This window comes from Lagopus muta, chromosome 9 (assembly GCF_023343835.1).
Source record: "Lagopus muta isolate bLagMut1 chromosome 9, bLagMut1 primary, whole genome shotgun sequence".
In the NCBI taxonomy this organism is placed as follows: domain Eukaryota; kingdom Metazoa; phylum Chordata; class Aves; order Galliformes; family Phasianidae; genus Lagopus; species Lagopus muta.
The window spans coordinates 5191834-5216681 of record NC_064441.1 but is presented as its reverse complement, the minus strand read 5'-3'; the positions used below and the strand labels follow the sequence as shown (position 1 = coordinate 5216681).

General features: G+C 38.1%; 1 protein-coding gene and 1 long non-coding RNA gene across 9 annotated transcripts in view; one reads left to right on the top strand and one right to left on the bottom strand.

The window, feature by feature from the left end:
- The window catches only part of NLGN1 (neuroligin 1), a 395611-nt gene that overhangs the window by 56895 nt on the left and 313868 nt on the right, over window positions 1-24848 (bottom strand). The gene's annotated exons all lie outside the window — the stretch shown is intronic.
- Window positions 6998-16995, top strand: LOC125697601 (uncharacterized). Its single transcript, XR_007378872.1, has 4 exons — window positions 6998-7149; window positions 8540-8657; window positions 13998-14101; window positions 16156-16995. It is a non-coding gene; the product is annotated as an uncharacterized LOC125697601 (long non-coding RNA).

Sequence of the window (24848 nt, the reverse complement as noted above, 5' to 3'; positions counted from 1 at the left end):
TCAGGTCACTTATAAGTACCAGTAGACGAACTCTTCAGACAGAATGTATTCTCAAGATGAGTGCTAGAAACTCTGCAAAATCTTGTCATTATAGGCGATGAAAATGTTAGCTGATGTAATAACATTTGGGGAAAAAAGTGGACAATTTTCAAATTCCAGCAGAACAGTAAATTGACCTTTCATAATGAAAATGACTAACCATATATTTCAAAAAAGGAAAAAAAAAAATCAGACATTATAGCGTGTAAAAATGATGAGAAGGCAGCAGCGTGTCTGACACTGACTCTTCTACAACCAACAATGAGTCAAAGGACTTTCTCTTCTCCCCGTCCTTCCCCTGCTTTCCTCTGTTAGTTATTTTCTTACTCTATTAAGGAATCCTGTTGGTGAAAGTATTAAGGTCAGACCTTGATGTGCACCGGAGCCAGTGCTAGGAGAGGAAGTAAAAAAGAATCTCTCTTCACCCTTTTATTTCTAGTTTTAATTTGACCTGATAGCTTGTTGCACTTTGACTTGCACTGTTTCCTATGAGAAGTCACATCCAAAAGTTAAAAGACTGTAAAAATCAACCTTTCGATACACTGAACTTCACAGCTTTCCTGACCACGCAGGAACCATCTTGCTATAGATGTAAAGAACAGATACCCTCCAAAAACCCTCTCTGAAAGAGCTCCATTAGCAGTGGTTTATTCTAAAATTAATCACCCAGAGGCACCAGTGAAGATAGAGTAAGGTACGCACTGAACTACTGAGCCTGTTGTGTGGGAAGGCTAACTGGAAAAGTCTGCATATTCCTATAAAATTAGAATGCTGCAAAGATATGAAAAAAGGAAAAGCTTTTATTAACATTTCTTAGTTTCATAATATTGCTCAGAAACTAGAAGAAAAAAAACAGAACACAAGAAACCTTTACATAGTAGAATGTCTTCAAATTCCAGAATGCAAATATCCCTTCCTTGTCTTCAGACATATTCAACACAAAGTAATTTCAGAGAAAAAAAAAAAACAAAAAACAAAAAAAAATCTCTCCAGAAGCCTCTACAATAATGACATTTCAACAGCGGCATGCTGCAACTCAGTGCTCTACACAACAAAGTCCAACACTTTACACCATTGCCTGTAGATGTTATTAAATGTAATAAGCTTTCTTTCATCTCTTCACAGCTTGATGGTAATACATAAAATATAAAATTTCCATTTTTAAAACTAATTGCGCACCTTGTGTGCTGGTAACATCTTTTACTTGCTGTGTATGCATCATTTTATTTGCGGGGATTTTTGTTTTTAAAGAGTATGTCATGTTGGCTCTTGCTCTCCTCATAAATTCATAAATTCCTCATAAATTGAGGGTTGATGGTTATAGGACAAGGGGGAATGGCTTTAAACTAAGACAAAGGGGATTTAGTTTGGATATGAGGAGGAAGTTTGTCACTCAGAGGGTGGTGAAGCACTGGAACAGGTTGCCCAAGGAGGTTGCGGATGCCCCATCCCTGAAGGCATTAAAGGCCAGGCTGGATGTGGCTCTGTGCAGCCTTGTCTGCTGGCTGGTGATTCTGCACATAGCAGGGGGTGAAATTAGATGATCATTGTGGTTCTTTTCAATCCAGGCCATTCTATGATGATTCTATGAAATTCGTTCAGTCTCTTATCCTCTGTTGTGCCAGGTATCCCTGCCTGCATTTCTACTGAAAACAATGGCTTTACAATTACAAAAGTTCCGAATAATTACTGGAAGAAGGAACTGATGACATTTTCAAGAGGAGATACTTTGTTGTTCTTTGTACTAGAAAAGTTTCCAAATGCAAATATTGTTTAATTTCATCTCTCAGCGTTGTGAAATGAGAGTATTACCGAGTATGCTCCAATGCATTTAGTTTCCTTTCTATGCAAAAATTCTGCAGGTCATTTCTGTTTGAGTGGCCAGTTCTTCATGTGGAAACAAAGTGCAGACAATGTCTTATTGAATAAAACAGACTTGTTTCATGATTCATTACACCTCTTTTTGTTCTTACGTGTAAACCAGCTTCTCAGTTCCATACCAAGGCCGAGTGCACATTGGAGGTTTTGCAGAGCCATAAAAATAATGCTACAAATTCTCCTGCATATAGTAAAAAGCTCAATAAAAATAAGAACATTTTGCAAAGGGTTCTAATAGTCTCCATTTTAGAACTGATTTTTCATTCTGCACAAGCTCATTTTTCTTTGCACTTAAACAAAATGACAGATGTTCATAAAAATGATATTAAGGATTCCTTTTGGCACTTCTGTTCAGTGTTCTCATTTATTTCTCTTCTGGTAATAAAGTATGCAATGTTATTCTTACAAAACCAGGATCATCAAAATTGCCAGGTGTCTGATGTGTGATCACTCCCGCTATACGCAGAGCAAAGTGTTTCCAAACACATTAGTCTAGTGAATTCTGTGCTTACGGCTCAGTTCTTCAGAGTGTTGTGTACTCTGATTATATACACCTTAGCTCTATAAGTTTAGTGTCAATAATGTTCAGCCTCCTGTAAGATTGAGCCCTCGAAGAAAAATAAATTCTAATTGTGATTCTGCTACTGAACAGGTTTGTGTTCTTGAGCAAATCCATAAAGTCAGGTTCCAAACTATTAAAATCCATTCACATTTTCAAGCTGTAAGAAACATTTCTTTTGCAGAAATGTGGGGCTGCAGATAAAAGTTTGCAGTAAAGTCAGTGAGAATAACAGCTGTCTAAATATAAAGTTAGGCACTTAAATTAAGATGCCTGGAACTGGTTCTGCTTGTAAAATCTTTTGCATATGAATGACTTAGCATGCTTCCTCTTCCCCCTCACCTCCATCTCCCCCTAAAAGGAAAGCAGCTCAGGACCATTCAGTTCACAAAGCGGACCTCTGCGGATGGATCAAGTTGTGCCAGAGAAGGGGGGTTGGAGGAAGCAGGATAAAGTTGAGCAACACGTGGCAAAAGAGGCAGCTGGGAGCTGAACCCCACAATCTCCATATACCAGACGTGTGCTGCAGGCATTCACGTAACACTTTCTAAGAAGATTTTTCATAATTGGTAGAAGAACAGGACAACCTGTCAGCAGCTTTACAGACACCGAGTGGCAGCAAAACAAAGGGGACTTTTGCAAGCTTCTCCCAGCCGCATTTGCTGAATGTCATTTGCTCTCCTAGAGAGCCCCTCTTGGTGCTCTCCCCCATTTTCTGCTGTCTCTTGCATTCAGTCCATCTAGCTGCCGATTCTCTTCTTTTCCCAGCCTTGTTTTGTCACCCCCACCATCTGTCTTCTCATTCTTCTTCCCACAAACCCTTATTTCAGACACCTGTTCAGCTCATATTCCCCTTTTATACTGAATTCAACTCAAAGAAAACCAACAGCAACAAATTACTTCATAAGCAAACACACCCTTTAATTGTGCACCTAAAAGAATACTATTTCAGTTGATCTGGGAACGTACCTTTCTAAATATTTCAAGTGTATAATATTTTCTGCTCAGCTATGTTCTCTTTTCTTAGGAAAAAAAAATGTTTCTAATGACTGTAATGTCACTATGAAGATGAAATTGGCATATTTCTGGCTTGGGATAAACTGCAATATTATCTTCTTAGCCACAGGGCAGTTAAATGGTAACGGATTTACTAATCACAACTTTAAGAGAGATAAATCTGTTTACTTCCCAAATAATAGAGAGATCCTGCCTCCAGCTACTTATTTCTGCTTCTTGTCTGAAAGTTTTTACCCCCTCACACTCACCAACTAAAAGCTGAAGCAGAATTTGTTAAAACAAACGATTCTGTGAGATGTACCATAGCAAAGAGGAACATTGTGCAGGTTGGGGGTGGAGGAGAAGTAATCTCCCAAGGTGGAACAGAATGAGGCTCTAGCAATGGCAGAATTAGTCTTAAAAATCCTTATCCTCCTCCATTCGTCCCTGCTCTTTCCAAGGTTTTCATCTCTTCATTTATACCATTAAACGGCCACAGCCTGAGTGAGAAAGTATGAAACAAAGGAAAATGTACAAATAAACAGCATGATTGGGAATGTGTATTTGGTTTTTGGAAGATGATTAACATTGTACGTGTGGGCCAAAGTGAACTAATTACAAGGAGCACTGCTGCTATTCCTACCCCTCCAATGGAACGTCATACAAAACGAGAAAGAAATAGAAAGGATTGTAAAACAGAAAATACAAAGCTGGATTTCTAATAAGCATCTAATGGACATGTCTGAAAGATTAAATATGAAGAACTCATAGAATGATTATGAAATGGGCATTGCTGAAGAAAAACTGCCTCTCCACATTGTGATATTTCAAACCCACGTGCCAAAATATGTGGGTGAAACTTTTTCAAGGACAGCATTCTGGAAACTTAATTTAGACAAACCAACTTTTCTGACCAGGTTTCATGCTTTAAAGAAAAACTGCTCTAGTTTTTCCTTTAATTCAGACAGACACAAAGATCTGCTGTGGTTTTCAACAACTGAAAGTCATGAAAGCAATTTTCTAGAAGGCATCTTACAACATAAGAAGTATTAGAAAACATTGGTTACAGCCTACGTAATGTCCCTGCTTATACTGTACTTACTAGCACATATCTTACAGTAAGCTGTAAATATCCTTCCAAATCAGTAAATCAATAGCAAAATAAATTCTGGATAAATGAATTCTGGATAAATGCTGCAAGTATTCAGAATGTACTTGCACAAGAGAAATAACATCGCTGGTGGACTGCAAAAACCTCATACGAAAAGAACAAAAAAGTGAAAAAGTGCCATGTATCAAGATGACCTGTATTTATCCCAAAATCTTGTGTGTGAATTGTATGAACAAGATTCTGCAATTGTGCTCTAACATTTCCAAGGTTATGGTTAGACTTGTCCTGTGTTTTTTTCCAGTTCAAGCCTTGCGAAGTCAGAAGCTCAGTAAATTAACAGAACATTTGATCGGCTAGAGGAGACCTCAGCAGTGTGTACAAAGCAAAATCATTCTGCCAAAGGTGCACATTTCATCTTTGCACTGATCAAAAAACCTCCAGGACCTAAGGACAGAATTTAATATTTTTTCTTGCTGTTTCCACTGCAAAATGAAGATCCAGATTTGCATACCACTAATTAAAGCATTTAATCTCAGGCCAAACCTCTACTTTATACACAACTCACATTTTGCTATCACTGAAGCCATGGAAGATATCCCTCTTCATTCAACAGGGCAACAGTTAAGCAACTAAAAATGACTCCAATCTTTCTTGCACTTTAATCTCCCCACCATTCATCATCTGCCTTGCCCAATTAATGTCGAAGTGTGTTCTGCCTTTACTGTTTACATACTCTTGTTGTTACTGTTCTTGAAGTAGCAAAATAATGAAGATTTTATTCCCTCCAAATCAGACACCGTGTGTAATGATATCCCAATGGCAGTAGTAAATGAGTCTTCTCATAAAGTTATAAGCTTATCACAGGTGTCTATTGCTATGTTGTCCCTGTCTCTGTTGTACAAGCATTAATTATTATCAGTATAAGGGAAGTACAATAGAGCTCTCTTGCTTTGGAAGTCTGTGCACTTTCTAATGACTTAAAAACATCATTTCCAGCTTGAAGGGCAAATCTGGTGCAAAACAGTCATGGGGAAATATTACACGATTCCCTACCTTACAGCCTGCCTCCCCACTGAGGTAGTTGCAATGTAAAACCCAAAAATCAGAGGTAAAAATAAAACCTTTCTCCCTTTGGACTAAAAGCTGCTTAAGACCAAAATAACCTATTCAATTTCTGTCATTCCATATGAAAGAGCTTCCTGTCTTTCCAGGATTTTATGCTCTTGTAGTTCTTTTACTAGTCGCAAGGTAGATTTCAGTGTCAATCCACCACTTTCACGAGCTGATTGATGCCAGACTATGTGCCAACTGCTCTCTGGGGAGTTACAGTTTACTCCTTTCTCTGTAGCGAAGTGTGAATTTAAGGGCTGTGGTACAGCAGCGGCACTGAAGTTTTCCAGCCTTCCCAAAACACATGCAACATGAAGAGCACAGGGCATTATGCAAGCTGAGAAACTAGAAAAGGTGTGGAAGCATCTCAGGCACAGCCTGGGTAGGGTGGAAGTGAGGCTAGAGTGCTCACAATCTCGTGGGACTTGATTTATGCTTCTCCACAGCTAAAACAATTATTCTGTAATGATTGGATAGGCTAAAGATGCGGTCACCTTGCTGAGCTCTGGTGCTTTCTCAAGCAGCTGCTGTTTTTACATTTTGCTTCAACTCATAATCTTCACCTCCCAGTAAGTATCACACTTCAGATGCTTTAGGGAGCACATTGGATCTTCTTCCCTGTCTCTGAGCAGGGGAAGAAGGATGTAGCAATTAATTACCTTGCAAACACATGATCATCTCTGGTCATCCATCACTTAGGTGGTGCCTCTATTGTATTATGGTTAACGTAGCCAGCAGACACATGGGTCTGTCATCCATCTCTGTACCAACACTATAGCAAGACAGCTATGGGAGAAGATGTATGCAAAGCAGACTTGTTGTGCGAGGGCACTCCAGTCAGTCCAAGTCTGGCTTTTTTACTCATAAGCTACACCACTTTGTATGCATTATGACTCCCACAGTGCACAAAACCAGGAGACAGAAAGAGGAGTTCAGCAGTGGTAAGGCACTGCAGAAAGTTTATAGCCCACAGCATCCGCTCATAAATAGCAGGTCACGATGGCTGAAGGCTAACTATGTCCGGCTGGGAATTTCAGAGTAAATTGCAGCGTGGGACAGGGCTCTGACAAGCACTCATTGCACTTAGGACTTAAGGACAGAATCTCAGGACCTTGAGCACAGCAGAAGGTCACCCAGTCTGCAGCTTGCACTCAAGCATTGTCGTTCTCCTGAACATTAGCAGAAGCCATTGCCGTATGAGGGGTACATGCTGGTACGCTGACCTTCATTCTTTTATTTTCCAAGCTATGTAGCACATTAGTAGAGAAAAGCTAATGCAATTGGCATCAAAGAACTTACATGCCGTCCGATGGGCTGGAGTGCTGCCAAGCCTCTAATCCATCATGTGACTGACAGGACTTCAGTCCCTGGGAGAAAGTGATTTTTAGCACAGTTTTCTATTTCTCTGAAGTTATCAGCAGTTTCATTCAGATCATACAGATCAAATGCCTTCAAGGTAAGTGATTATTTAAGGAATTATTTTCAATGAGAGCCTTTGGTCCTAGTATTCATTCTGATGGTAGTTGGAAAGAAAAAATATACTTTGGTTCCCTGATGTCGAGCTTTTCTTGTACTGAGTTGTGCCAGATGAGGCACAAAAAGAAAAATAATCTGGGCTTTTTATATAAAGAAAAAGAAAGAAAAAAGACAAGTTCAAAGGCAGATATGGTAACCATTCTGGGGGTCATCTAAGCAGATGCAGCTAAATCAATATAAAAAATATCTTATATCTTACACCACAGCTTTAAATACCAGCATGTGTTATATCTGCATCCATGGAGTTTGCTACAAGGTGCTCAGAAAGGAACAAGGGATAAGAATATCTGGATTCAGTAAAGCACCGCAGCACCTACTAACTTTCCTCATAAAAAGTGTCCTGAAGTAATAAAATGAAATCACCTCCATGTCTGGAATAGGACTCAAACTTGGCTAAAGCTGTGAGGTCCATCTGCCTACAGCTTTTCCATATTGTGAGACCACAGAAAGGACAGATATTCTCCTAAAATTAAAAAGGTCAATTGAAGTAAGAATCAGAATAACTAATTCCTTAGGACAGAGAAAATCCAAAGTAGATAGATAAAGCAGAAAACAAATAAACAGTAGATTTGGGGAAGATTTCCTCCTTCCTCCCCTGCTCTACCAGGCTGCTCTCTGCCCCAAGCACGATGACAATCCCTCTGCAGCTTTCTGAACTGCATCAAGCACTGTTCAGCCCTTGAATTCCCAACAAATTACCTTTCTTCCATCTTGAAGGCTGGAGGGGGGAGGGTCTCTCTTCTCAGCCCTGCTCAGCATCTCTCTGCTGCCTGTGTTGTAGCTCTTCCTTTGCTCTCTGCTGGTATCCTGCAGACCCCACGTAACACCAGGACCCCCTGACCCTGCCTTGAGAGCAACCAATTGCACAAACTCAAAGCACAATCCAGAAAATCTTCCATGAGGCTTAAGATCATGTATCCTCGTATGCTTCTGTGGCCAAAATTTCTCAGTGAGCCTACGTGGCCTGTCCATAAATCGCGCTGCAGGATGCGCAAGGACCAATGCTCTTGTTTAAATCTATGCCCCTCAGAAGTCCCATTGATTTCAATAGGATGACTTAGGCATGTGAAGTGAAGAACATATATTTTGTGGGCTGTAGGTTTAGCTTTCGTAGGAGGTGATAAAAGAGATTTACAGCATTGCTTTTTTCACCTGGGTTTTTACCCCATTTGTCCAGACGGGTAGAAAAATGACCAAAGGTAGCCAGTGCCTGTGGTGAGCACTGAGCAGGCTTTCACTGCACAGGAATATGAGCCATGGTAAAAAATATCCGAAGCTCGCGGTTAGAGTTTATGCTACTTTCTTTTCAGTGCCCCAACAAACAGACTTGGGCTGCCAGCTGGGACATGGATACTTTTAAACTAAGCACTGAAGAAATGCCAAACAAGTGACAAGATCTACCAAAACACCTTGCAAGTTGGACATGAGGTACGTGCGAGTACCTACATGAGGGTCACATGTGAGTACATAGTGAGGTACAATGATTTCTTTAAGTCACAGAATCATAGAATGTCCCACATAAAGAAGTCCCATTGATGCAGTCCAGATCCGTAGATTACCAGAAACAAACCCCTGTACACAGAAACAATCCATTCCAAATCCCATATATTTCCATAGTGTTGGTTTTCCTCGTTTTTATTACACAGAAAAGAATAAACAATTAGGCAAAAATCTCTGAGCAATGTAAATTTATCTACACTGCACTAATCTTGTCTTCTAATTTACTAGTTAAGCTCTATAAAATATACTTTATAAAGTCAAAAATCCAGAGCAAGAGAATCAGTTTTGGTGTGAGAGAGAGTCAGCCAGGGTGTTGGTCGGGTTGTTTTAGGGGGGTGATTAAATACTTAGCATAATCTGCCATCAAATTATTTCTGGAATTTAACACAATTCCACTATGCACTTTGAAGCACACAAAAGATGTTATACAAATCAATAGATGATCATATTGATTTTATTCATGTTTTAAAAGCCGGGTTGGAGGGGTGCAGAAAAATGATGGACTGATACCTATTTTTTCATGCCAGGAAATAGCACAGCTTCAAAAATTGATTGGAAATAAATACAAGCTAGCCTTGGGCGCACATTTTGTTTTCCCAGAGATGGTTTTGAAACATAATAAATTATTGGAAACAGAGACTTCACATCCAGCAAATTAAGTAAAAACACCCTCCAAGGCCAATACCACTACGCTCTGTATATTACTGCCAAAGATGAAGCATTCATTAAGGGTACATACTAGAGATAACACGAGCATATCCAATATTCAGAATGGCTGGGTCTTTGGGAAAGAAATGAAATGGGCATCTTCCATTTCTTTAGCATGTATGGCAAACTGTTTTGGGTATTGATTTTATGCAGGTTGTGAAAACAATATTGTCCATTTAAAATCTATAGAATGCATAAATACATTCAAAAATAGGAGAATGCAGTCTAAACTCAAATCCAAGGTCAGATACTCCTGACTGAATGCAACTGGAAAGCTTCCAGGTCCTACGAATGCAATGCTAATAAACTGCATTGTAGAAAGCACTGCGTAAAGAGAACGTTAACTTCTATTTCTTCTAAAAACAGATTGAAACCATTCTACAGAAAATACACTCACTGAAAATGTACCTCTTATGCTGCCCCACATCTGATATTCCACAAAGTATATTCTGAAGATAAAAATTTGTTTTCTAATATGCTTAATGGAGTATGATTTATGATCCCAAACATAAATTGGTCAGCATTCTCCAGATACCTCTTCGAAAACAACGATAATGTCTTTCATAAAAGATTTTCTTTTAAACCAATGCAAAAATTAGCTGAATAAGTCCTTGAAAATTGGATGAGACCATGTATCCAGATGGCAGTGAACTTGACGTTAAATGAATTTAAAATTTAAGGGGAAAATAACACATTTTATCTGTCTAATAATTTATAAAGAAAAGGACATGAGTTTAAATTTTCCTTTTCTTGACAAACTGTAATTGTTCCTTTGACACAGTCTAGTTTAAATTTATGGTTGGAATGAACGTAGCATCAGAATAATAGGCCTGAGGAGCTCAGTTAAGCATTTATAGAGCTACTAGAATAATCTATATTCTGCTTTAAAATTTTGAAGCACATACACATTAAGTTGTAACTTTATAATCTTCTGCATGTAGTGTCTAAGGTTTTAGTCTAGCCTGATCTTCTTTATTAGTACTTCTTTACTAATGTAGTATATAATAAAGTGCTTCTTTACTCAGTACTTTTAAGCGCTGAAGAGAGGAATGTTTGGCTCCCCCCCCATCCCCACTCACCATTAGTAGTGATATTTAAATCTAAAAATGGAATTTAATGAGAACTGAACCCAGTGACCTGGGATTTGGGATAACATAACGAAATAAATGCAGGCACAGAAAGATATACTGCCACAGGTCTCAGGAAGAACAGGTAAAGATGCTGAAAACTATGAACACCACCTAAAACACAGTGAAGCAGCTGGAAATACTTTTTCTTCCTAAATGTCCCTTGGACTGCACTAGACGTTCTCATGGACTGAAGGCTTTTCAAGGACTTGAGGGAGATCCACCACCAAATCTAAAGCAAAAGACCTGTTCCAAAGCGCCAGTAGGTGAAATGAAAAAAACTTTTAATCCCACATCTCTTCTGATTTGTAAAATTACTGAATGATTGCTTACAACCGCATCGAGTCTACAATTCAAATTAAACAAACACTTCACATAATTGAAAAACCATGTAGCTTTTTTTTCTTTTAATTTGTTCTTGTTTATATTTACCAGCAGTAGAATATTTGCGTTTAAAATTCTTTTTTAAGACATTAATTCTAAGTGGAGATAAAATCAAAAGTGTCTTATTGAAATCTGCCAAAGGGATTCTGATTAGTAAAATCCAAAATTATTTAAAAATTATTTTTAAAGCAAGAGCTGGAACTTCTGATATACTATTAATTGCTCTCACAATTACGTTGCAACCTAAATAAAGACTATTTTCTAAATAACCAGTGCAGCAAAGCATGTACATTTTCCTGCATTCCTGTTAAGCACTAACATAGTTACTTTGCCATAGCAGCACTGAATTTTCCTGCACAGCATACACTGAAAAGTGTACCATTAAGAAATATCACAGAAATGCCAGTATGTCAGAAGAATGATTTATACAGCCACATTTTCACTAGCCTACAATGATATATGTATTTTAACAGATCAGACTTCAGTCAGACTGTCAAAAATCAGTATCCCATTTGAAATAGATGCGTTTTGCCTACATCAACAAGTGTACCAGGGAGTCTTCTGCCTCTCGCTTCTTTCTGATTCTTAAGTGCCAAACTCAGATAAGCAAGGAAAATGAAGTCCCAGTGCTTGGTATAAATAAGAGGTAGCTCCTGACAGGGTACCAGTGCTGCTCTCAGGACTGCTGGCTTCTATATTACCCACACGCATTATTTTAAAAGATACCCTGACTGTTGTCACTTCTAGGGAAATCTCATGTTACAGAATCACAGAATGGCCAGGGTTGGAAGGGACCTCAAGGATCATGAATCTTCAACTCCCTGCCACATGCAGGGCCGCCAACCTCCCCATTTAACACCAGCCCAGGCTGCCCAGGGCCCCATCCAGCCTGGCCTTGAACACCTCCAGGGATGGACGGGGCATCCACAGCATCTCTGGGCAGCTGTTCCAGCACCTCACCACTCTCATAGTAAAGAACTTCCCCCTGACATCCAAACTAAATCTCCCCTTCCTCAACTTAAAATCATTTCCCCTCGTCCTGCAATTATCAATCCTTTCAAAGAGTTGATTCCCCTCCCTTCTATATGCTCCCTTTAGGTATTGAAAGGCTGATGTGTTGACATCTTAGACTGTGTATTTATTTATGTCACGTTATTATACTGACATTATTATATTTATTCCAGGCAACAATTGTTGCGTGGGTGAAGTCCTTTGTTCATCTTGTACTGCACACTTAGGACTCCAAAAGAAGCAACTGTTTGTTAATATTGTGCTGTTTTCCATGGGAAGTTATACTAGCTATTTCACTGCTTTTGATTAAAATTTATTAATTTCTGGCATGTTTAGGAGCTGCAGGCTGTCTTACTAAGCTGAGTTTATGCCACTGTGGGTTCAAAAACCATTTCTATAGGGAGTAGTCCGAATAGGGAGTAGACTGACAATGAACCTTGATTTCATTACGAAAAATCGAAAGCTATTCTATGCCAAATGCTAATTTTATTTTTTGAACATGACAACAATATAATGAATATAAGAGAACATAAGCAAGCAGTTTCCAACCTATATTACAAAACTTTGCTCTAAGATCTGAACTCAAATCCACACTGCCTTGAGGCCTGACTTAATGAGACATTATCCAGTGCCAAAGAGTCTTGGAGAACTCAGCTCCCAGCAGGTCCAGCCCCCTCAGTGAGACACTTACGGCACACCAGAAAATGTCAAACACTTTCAGACTCTGGCACTTGCTCTGTGTCCTCCTACGAGTCGATTAGTTCATCATTGTGACAACTTGTGAACTCTCGGTGCTCTACAAACATTCTCCAAAGAATGAATCAAGGTCATCGTACTCATATCTGTTTTTACTCTAAATCACAGCAGATGTAAAGGCAGGTTGTACTCGGCACTTGGTTTAAAACACAATGTCATTTGTCATTTATTTAGTCTGCTGACCCAGACAAACCAACAGAACAGTGCCCACTGCATCTTCAGGAGATATTTCAAATATCAGAGGCCTTTCCTCTTATCAACTTACTTAATAATTTTAAGCACAATCAAGCCAATATATTAAAAAACCATATGAAAAGAAAGAGGATCAAACTACAGAGTATTTTCTCAAAAAGAGATGGGAGCTCTTTCCACTACCCCATCTCTGAACACAAATTGTGTACAGACTGAAGGAAGCTACAGTCTCCAACCTAATTTCTTTATATTAAATCTGGGGCAATCAATGCAGTAATGGAAGTAATTGAAGAAAAAAAAAAAGTGATCAAAGCAAGAGAGATTTTGAGAAGAAATGAAGAGCAATCAGTGGCTATTTAAATAAAGTCAAATTACGTATGTGAAAGCAGAATTTAATAACTTTGGATCAACATTAATCCATAACGAAGGGAAACCAACCACGTGAACTTTCAGAGGCAAAAAATACCCACGTGTACGAAAGAAACAACTGGTTTATAGATACAACTGTAATATACAAAAAATGTTTCCTACACCTCTTCAGAAATAGTTATTTAAATTGATATGCTAATGTGGTATACTATGGAAATAAAATAGAAACATAAAATATGCTGGAATAAATTGCCCTTCATTTTAGCAGATAAAAAAATACGATAGCCAAATCAAAGATACTGGTGAGCTGATGTACACAAAGGCTCCACATAACCAGTATAAACACTCACAGAAACACAACAAAATGCACTAAAAGTGGTCTTGCCTCTGAGTCTGCTCAGTATCTTAGTGCAGCTGATCACTTGGAAGAACCCTGCCAAAGTAATCACTGAATATAAATTCAGTCTTTGATCTAAGAGGTTTTTAAAAAGAATTTGCAAGTTCTCTCACAAATTGCTGCAAAATATGAAGTAAATTCACAGATATGCACAAGGAGCATATGTAGATCCTTTCCTTATTTTGTCACTTGGAGCACTCAAAAATTAATATTACAATTAATTAATCAAAATGGGTATGTCAGAAGTGTTAAGAACCCGCTTTTTATGTTTTCAGTTTCACATTGTAATTAAGTTTTTATAACATTTATTGTCTTCTGCTTCAGTGAGAAACATATTGTCTTCTGTTTTGTGAGAAGCAGCATGCAACAGGTATGATTTGCTACAGTGAAAAGCAATCACTTCGGTATGGAGTGAACGGGACTGTAAGGTAAAGGACTTTTTCCTCCCTAATCTTGCCTGCTGAAAAATGATGCAATTCAATGTGCACTGTTGCCTGAACACTTGTCCAGCAGCGCTCAGCTGAAGGGTTGGCAGAAAAACGGCACTCCTGGTTACCACTGCTTCTTGGAGCAGTAAGAAATTCTCCCTCAAGAAATCTCGATCCTGAACCCCCTCACTTGTTTAACCTCATTGATTAGAAAAGAGATCAGAAATAACAATAGTGCATACTTGTGTGCGTGAGCCATCCAAAATCCCCAGGAATTCCAGATTTAATTCCACTAAGCAATGTTGTACAGCACTGCACTCCAGCGAAAGCAGGCTCATTTCTTACATTCCCAACATCAGAAGCATTATGTTTAGCATCATGTTCAGATGAGATATCCATAGGTTGATTGAATTCGGCAGATAAGTTACCTCCTGATGGCAAGAAGGTAAAAAAAAAGAAGGATGAGAGCTACCTTGCGCCGCTGAGCTGGCTGGCACACACCCAGACCTGCTGTGCTATCAGCAAGCTGTGAGTGTCATGTTGGATATCAGTAGTTAAGGCAGAAGAACACAGGTCTGATGCAGAGTAATTTTCATTAAGAAAGTTCAGCATTAGGCAATGCATCTTTTTTTTTTTTTTTTTTTTTTTTTTTTGTGAAAACAGCTCCAAAACAACTTGAACAATAATGCACACAGCCACAAGCTGCAATAAGATTTATGATCATACTGGGCTCAGCCTTATTTTATAGCTGCCATATGAGATTTTATTTCTGGAAAGAAGCAGCATTGATAAAGAGGTTTAATTGTCTGTCAGCGTGCCTTATGCTGCAGTTACTTCATTTACTTCAAGCCTGAATCTCATTACTACTTCAATTCTCCACGTCCCCCTCCATCTCGAGGTGGGTGCTTAATTAGAGCAGCCCTGGTAATGCAAGCAAATACAACAGACACTCGCTTCTCTCTCCCTGTCATCCCGACAAATCTAATAGACTATCGATTTTCCATCCTCAAAGAGATCAGGCTCCACTTTTACCATTCAATCATGATATTAGCTGTCCATTAACTCCAATTCCCCAGCTTGACAGCTTGCGGACACCTCCAAGGCTGCTCAATCAGGCAGTCAACACCCAGACAACAACGCAATTACAAACCTCTTCCAGACCATAGCCAAGGTCTTCACCTTCTCCTTTTTCTTGCTTCTGTTCCTATTTTTGTATTTCTTATTCATCAGCTTAATAATACTATTGCTTACTTAATTACTGTGCTTGAAAGGAAATATATTTATGATTGACAGGATGATTGTGTTATTTCCTGGCAAGATTGTGTTATTCTTCCACCTCTGCTACACCTGTAATGGCTTGAAACTAAAGCAAGTGCTATAAATGTTTGGTATTTGTCATATCTCAGAGTTATTCATTAATTTCAGCAGTACAATTTGTGCTGCCATTTCAAAACTGATAGTCAGGGATGACTAGCCCACTAACAAGATCATGCAGCATTTGGTGAAAATAAAGGAAAAAAGGTGATTCTTTGATGGTTTCTTTCTCGCTCATTAACCAGGCCACTTCAGAAAACATAAGGAATGGTCAAGAATTGTGACAACTGTCCTTTCTGACAAAATAGGACATTGAAATGTACTTTTAGCTACACTGACTCTACAGTATCGAAATACCTGTAATTTGCACGCGTGAAAAACCCTAAGCTTATTTGTTCTTGTTATGCTTATGGAAATCACCAATGCCCATAGTATTTCTGCCAAGTGCAAAAGGAAAGCTCTAAGTATTTCACTTAGAGCTTCAACAGCCTGTAACAACTGTGGCATGAGTGAGTTCAGTTTGCTAAGAACAGCCATGCAATTTGGCATGAAGACAAAGAAAACACTTGTAGCTTATGAGAACATCCTTCTATACATAAACTGTATATAGAAAAGTAACTGCTTATGATAATCTTATCTATGGGAATACAGGTTCGATGCTTCTTTTTCTTTTAAATCAACAAAGTCAAAAAAAAAAACAAAAACCAATCTGCTTTCCCTGGTTTTATTTCTATTCACAGTGGAACAAGACTCACATGATATTCTTCAAAGCTTTTTGTTTGCAAGATGTTATGATAGATGGAGCATTTTGGTACTCAAGTTCTGCCTGCCACATTATATTTGACTCAAAATTTTTCACAGCTGAAATTCCAACAGGTACCTGGCTCTGTATAAAGCTGCCTTTAATTACTTGGTGATTGCATTGCATGGCATTTGTACTGCATGCGCTACAGGGTGCAGTTAAGCAACAGTGATCACGTCAGAAAATGTATGTTATACATGTAGTAATATTTTGGTTCTTTGCTGAGAGGATGCAGATGAGTTTCAGTGTGAATAAACATTGGGTTTAATGAAGAAATGCATGGCTTTACATGCTTCAATGCATGGTTTGTTTTGTTGTTCTTATTTTATTAAATGAGCAGTTTCATTTTAAGCAATAGATAAATTGTCATATATTAATGGTAATACTGTAAATAAGAAACCTGATAAATTCTGTAAACAGTTTCTATTCCAGGTCAACTTATTCCAGAGATCAGATACGTAACTGGTGCCCTGGGCTGTATTACACTTCACGAGTCCAGTGATCAAATATTTACTAGGGCTTCCAATCTGGCCAAATTAATACACGTCAAAGGACAGAGTTCACATCCTCAATTAATTTAGCCCTAGGTTTCTTCAAACCTGAGCCCTTAACTGAACAAAACATTTTTTCTGTACCATGCTGCAGACCTATATGATCTGGGAAGTATAGCACTGCCACAAAAAGACCTTCTGTCTTCTAGTAAATTGATTTTATCACAGAATAAAATCCTACCTTACAAATATCTGAATCCTATGTCAAAAGTGCCAATGAATGTCAATGGCTGTAATTTGTCACATAGAGGAATTCAATGACATACCTGCGCTTCAGATGCACCACCACATCAGATGTCTTTTTGTCAAACTGTCCCTACGCTGCCATTTGTCACACAGCAACAAATTATAGCAGGAGGTTGGAGGGAAGGTTCACTCTCTACTGCCATACCAACCAACATCTACCTCCAACATCATGGGCCAACATAAAACCATAGGAGGTATGACATTTGGCGCAGCCCTCGTAGCTTGCCAGTCTATCTACTCAATATGCAACTCATTCACTCAAATTATTTTTAAAGCATCTGTTCTGTGATTTATGTAAAAATAGGCTTTGTGTCCATTCATCGAGGCTTTATCATACACGCATAATCACCTTCCGGCCTGATTCAATAATTTCTATACAGATTCAGTAATGCTTAAGTAGGCTCCAAGTCAACAGGACTATAGGGGCGCTACCTAAATGAGATAAAGCAGAAAATAAATAAATAAATAAAATTGAGCCCAGGGAGAAATCACCACCGAAGCAGATGTGTAAAGTTATACCCTAATTCAGAGACTGAAAAACTGGAAGGAGGGGTGGCTCTAAATAATACATTCTGTTTTTAAAAACTTCGCACACAGTCCTTTTTCATCTGCTAACTTTACCAAGGGGAAAATTGCTGTATCTTTTAATAAAAATTACATATCTCATTTGCAGTCTTCCAATTTGATTCAGTTGGAAGCTTTTCATCTGTTCCCTGTAGGTGGAACTCCTTTAGACATTTAATGAAGCAGCATCGCCTCGACCACTGTTGCTAAGATTTGATTTGGTATTCCAGCTCTAAAATGGTCACTTTGTGTATTTACATTTTACTATCAACAAAATATTGCCACAAATTTGATTCAGAATTTCTGCCAGGGTCTTAAAGGGTTTCGTGTGTTTGGTTGGTTTGTTTTCTTTTTGTTGGTTTGTTTCTTGTTTGGGCTTTTCTGGTTTTGTTGCATTTCATTGTTTCTATTCTAAGAAGCTCATTGTTATTCTTGGATGAATTCTGATATTAGTTTCAGATTCATTACAGTCACTTTTGAAAAACACTGACAAAAAGCAGCTTCCAAAAAAGAACAGAGAGTTCACTTCCACCTTCTGCATCGCCCTGATTCATACAGCCATGCACATTTCTCAATTAGCACTGACAAAAGTCACAGTCAAGACTTGCTGATGTAATATATCTGCTGACTATTTCAAGTATTTTTGATGCTACCAGTGATAAAATTTTAATGAATTGCTTACACAGCTACAGCATTATCTCAATAACCAGTGAATAATTTCACCCTTCTATGAATTTATTCAGTTAAAACATGGAAAGAAAAAAAAAAAAAAAAAGAAAGAAACCAAGCAATCAACAAGAAAAGGAAAAAGGAAAAACTAAAAGCCACCACCACCAAGAAATAGGCAGAAGAGATCTTGCCCGAAGATATCCCAGATATCTGGTTCTCTACAGAATAGACTCTGAGGTCACATTTTAACACTGATCCCTAACTCAGGGCAGTATTACTTCACAGAGCTCTATGGTTTGAATTTTCATTAGTATGCAAATAAGTCTCTGATTTATAGCACTAGTAGAGATATCACTTGATGACTCCTATTTTTCAAAGTTGCTCTCAGGGTACATAAAATTAGACAAGCAGCAATTTTCTCTTAGGCCTGCATGCTAGCAAAACTCAGCACTGTGGTAAAGCACCACCCAACTATTTGTTAAAAAAAAAAAAAAGTAAAATAATAAATCAAAGTTTTTTTTTTTTTTTTAAATAAAATTTGGTTTGTCTTTCCATAGAGCTCTTTTCTTGGAGAAAAAAAAAAAAAAAAAAAAAAAAAGAGATAAACTTTAATATAAAAAGCAAGATATCTGACAACCCAGTTGTCTGTGGTACGTCAAACTTCTCGTTCACATTTTGTTTCCAAGAGATTAAGGGATTTATAATCACACTTGAAGCTCACACCTGAGGTTTGTGAATTTGAATCACTGATAACAAAACTAGACCTATAAATTAAAGAAATTACATGAGAGCAATAAATAGGAATAATGGCATGCCCTTCTTCCTCAGTCACTGCATCTCATTTTTATTCAACAGAAAAGCAAAGTTGATCCACACTGATTGTGTTGTGGTAAACAGCCACAGATGCATGGCTTAATAAAGGTATTTATATATATATATATGCCTATTTATATGGCTATTGAAGGAGCTGTAAGATTCATTTTTTCATCCATGTAGATCTCCATTTTCCATCTCCTTCAGCACCTTCATAAATCACCTGGAATAGGTGCTAATAATCAATGTCTCAATAATCTTTTACAGTACTTACGTCTACCTACCTACCCAAGTCCGCCTACCCATTGCCTACCTACGGCAGTTCAGGTTCTGGCTGCTCCCCCATTAAAACCCAAAGGAAGGGAGTGGAGATCAGTACAGACAGCAGTGCCAGAGCACACACTAAGGAAGCTTTCTCATATTATCCTTCCACGCTGGAAGTGGTCTCAGTTCTGCTGGTCTGACACACTTAATTAGAAAGGAGAATAATCTTTTCATGCACATACATGGTGTGATTCACAGAGCCCCATGCTATCTGTCATATTATCTCCAGCTGAAGAAATGCTGTCATTAGTTAGATGACTGTGCTTCAGAGGAAATGAGTGAGCAATCACTAATTGCAGCTCAGGGCTGAATGTTCTCACGGCCACCCTGCTGTACAGGAGGCAGAAGCCGGAAACAATGTCACCACCAAAAGTGTCACTGCCACTCCAGTCCCAGTGATTTATGTGCCACAAAGAAGAGAGACAGAGTGCCGGGAAAACAGCATTTCCATCTGGCAGAAATTGGAGAACGCAAAAGGAGAGTATCCAGCCAAAAGGCTGTAGATGGGCACCAGTTTCTTCCATCCGTCCCACTATTCATAGCTTTTACCACATCACTTAACAGACTGATACGCAGCCCAGATGCTGCAATTGTGCCATCTAATTATGCAGAGCATTGTGCTTTGAAATGAGCAATTTATATCGGAAAGTGCAGACTGAAAATACTTTGATTTCAACCATCTACTAAATACAAGCCTGTCATTTATTCTGTATATGATCCTTTTTATGGAAAAGAATTCTTGTACTTAATCTTTTTTGTTTAGATTTCCCCAAGGCAACAACCAAATTAATATGTTCCCCATGGGAAAACACATGTTGGTAATAACATTGTAGACAAATTAGGTAGATAACCTGGAATCACAGTCAGACGTAATCAGATCAGCACTGAGTTTTGGGACAGAAAACGATAACAGCTTTTTCTTCTGTGATACTTCTAAACTAAGTTTCTCTGTGTGACCCAAAGTAAAGAAGATGACTTTATAAAGGCCGTCCTTACTAGTGAGCAGATAATTCTTTCTTCATACAGCAGAGATCATGACTTCGAGAGTTTGCTCAAAATCTGCCTTTGAAGTGGGAGGTCTCAGAAGGGGAAGATTTTTATGAGTTAAAGCCAGGTCTGGTACCACAGAGCATATGGAAAGAGGAACGCATAAATAGCACTGTATCCTCCCCTCTTTCCTTACACTGGAGTCAGAAGTGGGTCTACCTGTTAACCACTGAGTTCTTCACCTTGAGCTGGGGATAGCTGAGCCACAAAGCAGCAAACCACACCTCTTCTCATCAGCCTAAATTTCCTGTGCTCAGTTATAGCCTATTATGCAGCTACAACCCCTAAATCACTCTAAATAAATCTTCCTCTGTTTTGTACTTAGAGTCTCCAGAAGTCTCAGACAGTTATGCTTCCCCTCCCTTGTATATTTACAGCCTGATTCTTCTTTCTTTACAACATTGTAAATCATGGGTCACTCCGATGGAATCAGCACATTTGTGCTGATGTAAAAAAGGCATTAGAGATATATCAGGCCATTGTTCTGATGAGGTTTAAAGAAGGTCCGTTATGGCCAGACATCAGATGAGTAACAAACACCTCCTTCAGGAGTTAGAAGTAATTCAAAGTTCGCTGATTGTTTCTCACTTTTATGCTCCTATAAGCTACGCATGCCAAAGCCCACTTTCCTTCTGAACACATTAAATAGGTTTTGTTCACACAAATATATTTGGCAAGATAGATATAGAGAAGTGACAGTATGAAGTGTGAATGAATAGAGTGTCTCATTTATAATTAAGTATCATCTACTATGATCCATTTACAGAGATCATTTCTAATACAAGTGGATATTACAAAGATCTGAATATGTGCGTTTATGCAGAGAAGACAATTTCTTCTATCCTTTTTTTCAAAGTCCAAAACAATATTATTGGCGAAAAAGAGCTGAAACCGAAAGATGGGCAGTGGACAGCCATCCGGTAGCTTTCTGCCCTGCACCGGATTGTCTTTGTGACCCTGAGAAATAGGGACCATTAAGCCACATTCTACAACTTCTCACATGAAATCACGCCATCCCAACACTGTATGAGGCAGCCATTATTATCCTTCTAAAGGCAGCAGAACAAAAATCCTCAACAAACATTTAAATTATGCATAAAACAAAGAAACTGCATTTTATAAAACCCTTATAACACAACTGCCTCAGTATATGACACCTTATAGAGCACCTCTAAATAAGCATTTGGGAAAAGCAATCCGAGTAAATGGTTTTAAAGACAGGTTATTTATTTATTACATGAGACAACTTCTCACATTATTGCCTCAAGTAAAATGAATGCTGATAATGCTCCCGTTTCTGAAACCGAACACATTTATATTAAAAATGTAGAAAGTACAGTATACACTGAGGTGCAATCTATTGACTATGTCAGTAATAGCAGCTTTTTCATTTTTCCCCTTGTAATAGAAGTCATTGCTTGCATTCAGAATGTATTGTCAAGCTTTATTAATCTCAGCACAGAGGCCATCCCAGGCCTTGAAAGCTATTGATTTTTTTTAAAGAGATGGTATTCTTTTTCTATGGCCTACTCGAGATCTATTTCAGTTCTGTCATAAAAAGGAACCTCAAATTACAGGACTACTTAAACAACGCTTAGTGATCAGTCATGTGTTTAAAGTCTCTTCCTTGAAAAGCCTGAAAATGATTACAATGTCTTTTTTTTTTTTTTTTTTTTAGAAAAAATGTTTCTTTGCAGGGTGGCAATTGCACTGTAAGATGCTTCTGTGTCTCATTATTCTCGGATGAGAATTGATTATTAGACGCTGAAGGTGATATTTGGAGCAGAGCTGAATGCCTGATCCAGGGAAAGGCCTCTCTGAGCTCAGGAGAAAGAGCAGTCATTTTGGCATCTTCATTCCAGAGACAAAATTCTGGCCCTAGGGAATTCACTGGGATTTCTGTCATCTACAGGGCTGGTGGGTTTGTTTCTTTTGATTGTTTTTGTTTGGTTTTCTTTTAACCTATGGGAGCAAAAAGGCATTTGGTGCTACCAGCAGCGCCAGCAACCCTGGAATGATTCGGACTGCCCCGTTCTGAGGAAGAGGGTCCAGATAACCTTGTGTGTACTGAGGGACAGTGGATCTGTTAATAAGATATAGAATTTCTGTGTCATTTGCATGTGATTTTTCCCTAAAGAGCAGAATGCAGTGGTATAGGATTCATCAGTAACTCCATAACAGCTATCATTTAAATTCAGACTTATCATAAAGACCACTCCTGTCCCTATTTTTCTGTACTAACAGAGCAGTACTCTTACGCTGTGTATCTGCATTACTTGCCTATTACCTGTTAAGGGTTAGGAAACAGATCAAGGCACTATAACCAGTTTGAACACCATTGGCTTTCTGACATGCCTCAACCTACCTGCATTACTGCAACTGTTTTAAAATTTACATTGACAAGTGGTTTGCATGACAGATCCTATGCAACACTTACTGCAGTGAGGAAAGACAAAATGCAAAGCACACATTACTGAAATGCAAGATTTTATACAGCATATTATGCTTAAATTCAAAACCATTAATAACAGAGTGGTAAATGCAGAAATACAAAACAACCTGTTCAACTCCTTTTGTGGCAAATGATAACAGCCCGAATTACTCCTATTTGACAGGACTACATGCTTACATACTGCCCCTGGAGGTACGATGAAGGTATTCTGTACCCTTTAGTAGTACAGCAAATGCTTGAGGAGGGAGTTGCAGCTCTGTAGCTTTACATTCTGGTAGCACAGGTAGGATTATCAACTTGGTCTTACTACTTGGATATAAAATAAAATCACTCCTCAGACCTGGGTAATTTCTGTTAGAACTCAGCTCCTGTAAAAGCTTAATGATTTGAGTACAGCAAGATAATGGAAATACTGAACAAGATTTCACTCGGCATCTTTCAGTTAAGTCCGAAAAAAAAAACCACCAAAAAACACCTAAATTTCAGCACCAAAGTATTGAGATTTAAATCTTGTAAGTGAAGTGAACAAAATGAAACACAAAGCAGATAGAGTTAAGGAGCTTTAAAATCAACTCAAACTCTGTGATTTACAATCAGAATCTGATAAGTCATCAAGCACTTGTTCAGTAACTTTTGCTGTTTCTCAGGTTTGATTTAAAAGGTTTATTTTTTGTTCTGCAAAGAAAAATATAGTTTCAAAAGTTTGCTTATATGCCTGTCGCTTAAAGAAATAGGACAGAAAGCCCCTACATTTTTCATCATGTAAAGCTGACAGATTGAAAGAACACTTTGTAGGACAGAGTATTATTATATAATTACACCAGCCAACATCATCTTATATTAAGTCAGCAGTCATCCATTCAAATTTGTGGTCTCTTTGGGGTGAATGCTGCTGACAGAACCAGTTCAATCAATATATTTTTTAGGGATGTGTTTTAAGTTTCCTGCACCATTTCTTGCATACAGGTGGCACCAAAGGTATGCAAAGAGTTATTAGAATCAATTTATTGCATTCCAGTTTTTAACATTGTATTTATGGTACATATCATACACAGTGCAAAGATTGCCTTAGATTACTGTAATCCTTGCACACTTTGCAAGCATGAGAAATTACTAAATATGATTTGAATTCCAAAAAGAAATTAAGTGGAATTTCCAAGAAGTCCATAGGAGTTTTGTGTCGTTTCTTTTTTTTTCCTCCTGAAAAGGTAACTAATGCAAGACCTTTCACTTATGAAGATGAGTGTGTTTCCTCCATCTATACCATAAACTCAGACCTTAAGTAAAAGAACTGAGTAACCCTTGAGAATAATTGATAGATTGATAGCCATTTCAAAATGGGCCCACAGAGAACAAGAAACCTTCTCATAGCCATACAGTAAATGTCCTTTGTTTAATATGGTGAATTGCTGTTACTGTCAGCAAGAAAACGTTGTGCCAAAGAACTAAATAAATTTTGAATAATTTGACAATTTAAGTAATCAAGATACAATGCCATAAACCGTGTTCCTTCCGGACTGAAGTACATGATGACAATATTCTGTTCAAATGCATTAGGAGATGCTAGGAAAAATTATTATTCTAAGACCTTTTTGTGTCAAATGACACCAATAGCATTTCACTACAGACACTTCTGGGATGACATTTTAATATCTTAATTTTGGCCAAAGCAACTTATTTTTTGTTTTAAGATTTCCTGTAATTTATGGCTTCTTCCCAAGTTTCAGACTCAACAGTAACTGATATGGTCCATATTTATTAAATCTACTCTAAAGGCCTCAAATTATTTTTTTTTATTATTAACACTACACACTTGTTTGCACATAAAACAGAGAAAACTAAAGCTAAAAAAAAAATTAAGGGCAACCAATCTAATCATCTCTAAAATCTCAGATCCTGAATAAGTGCAGCATATTTACTCAGCTTCCTTAGACGATATAGTCATGCTTTACACCAGTGAAAAGA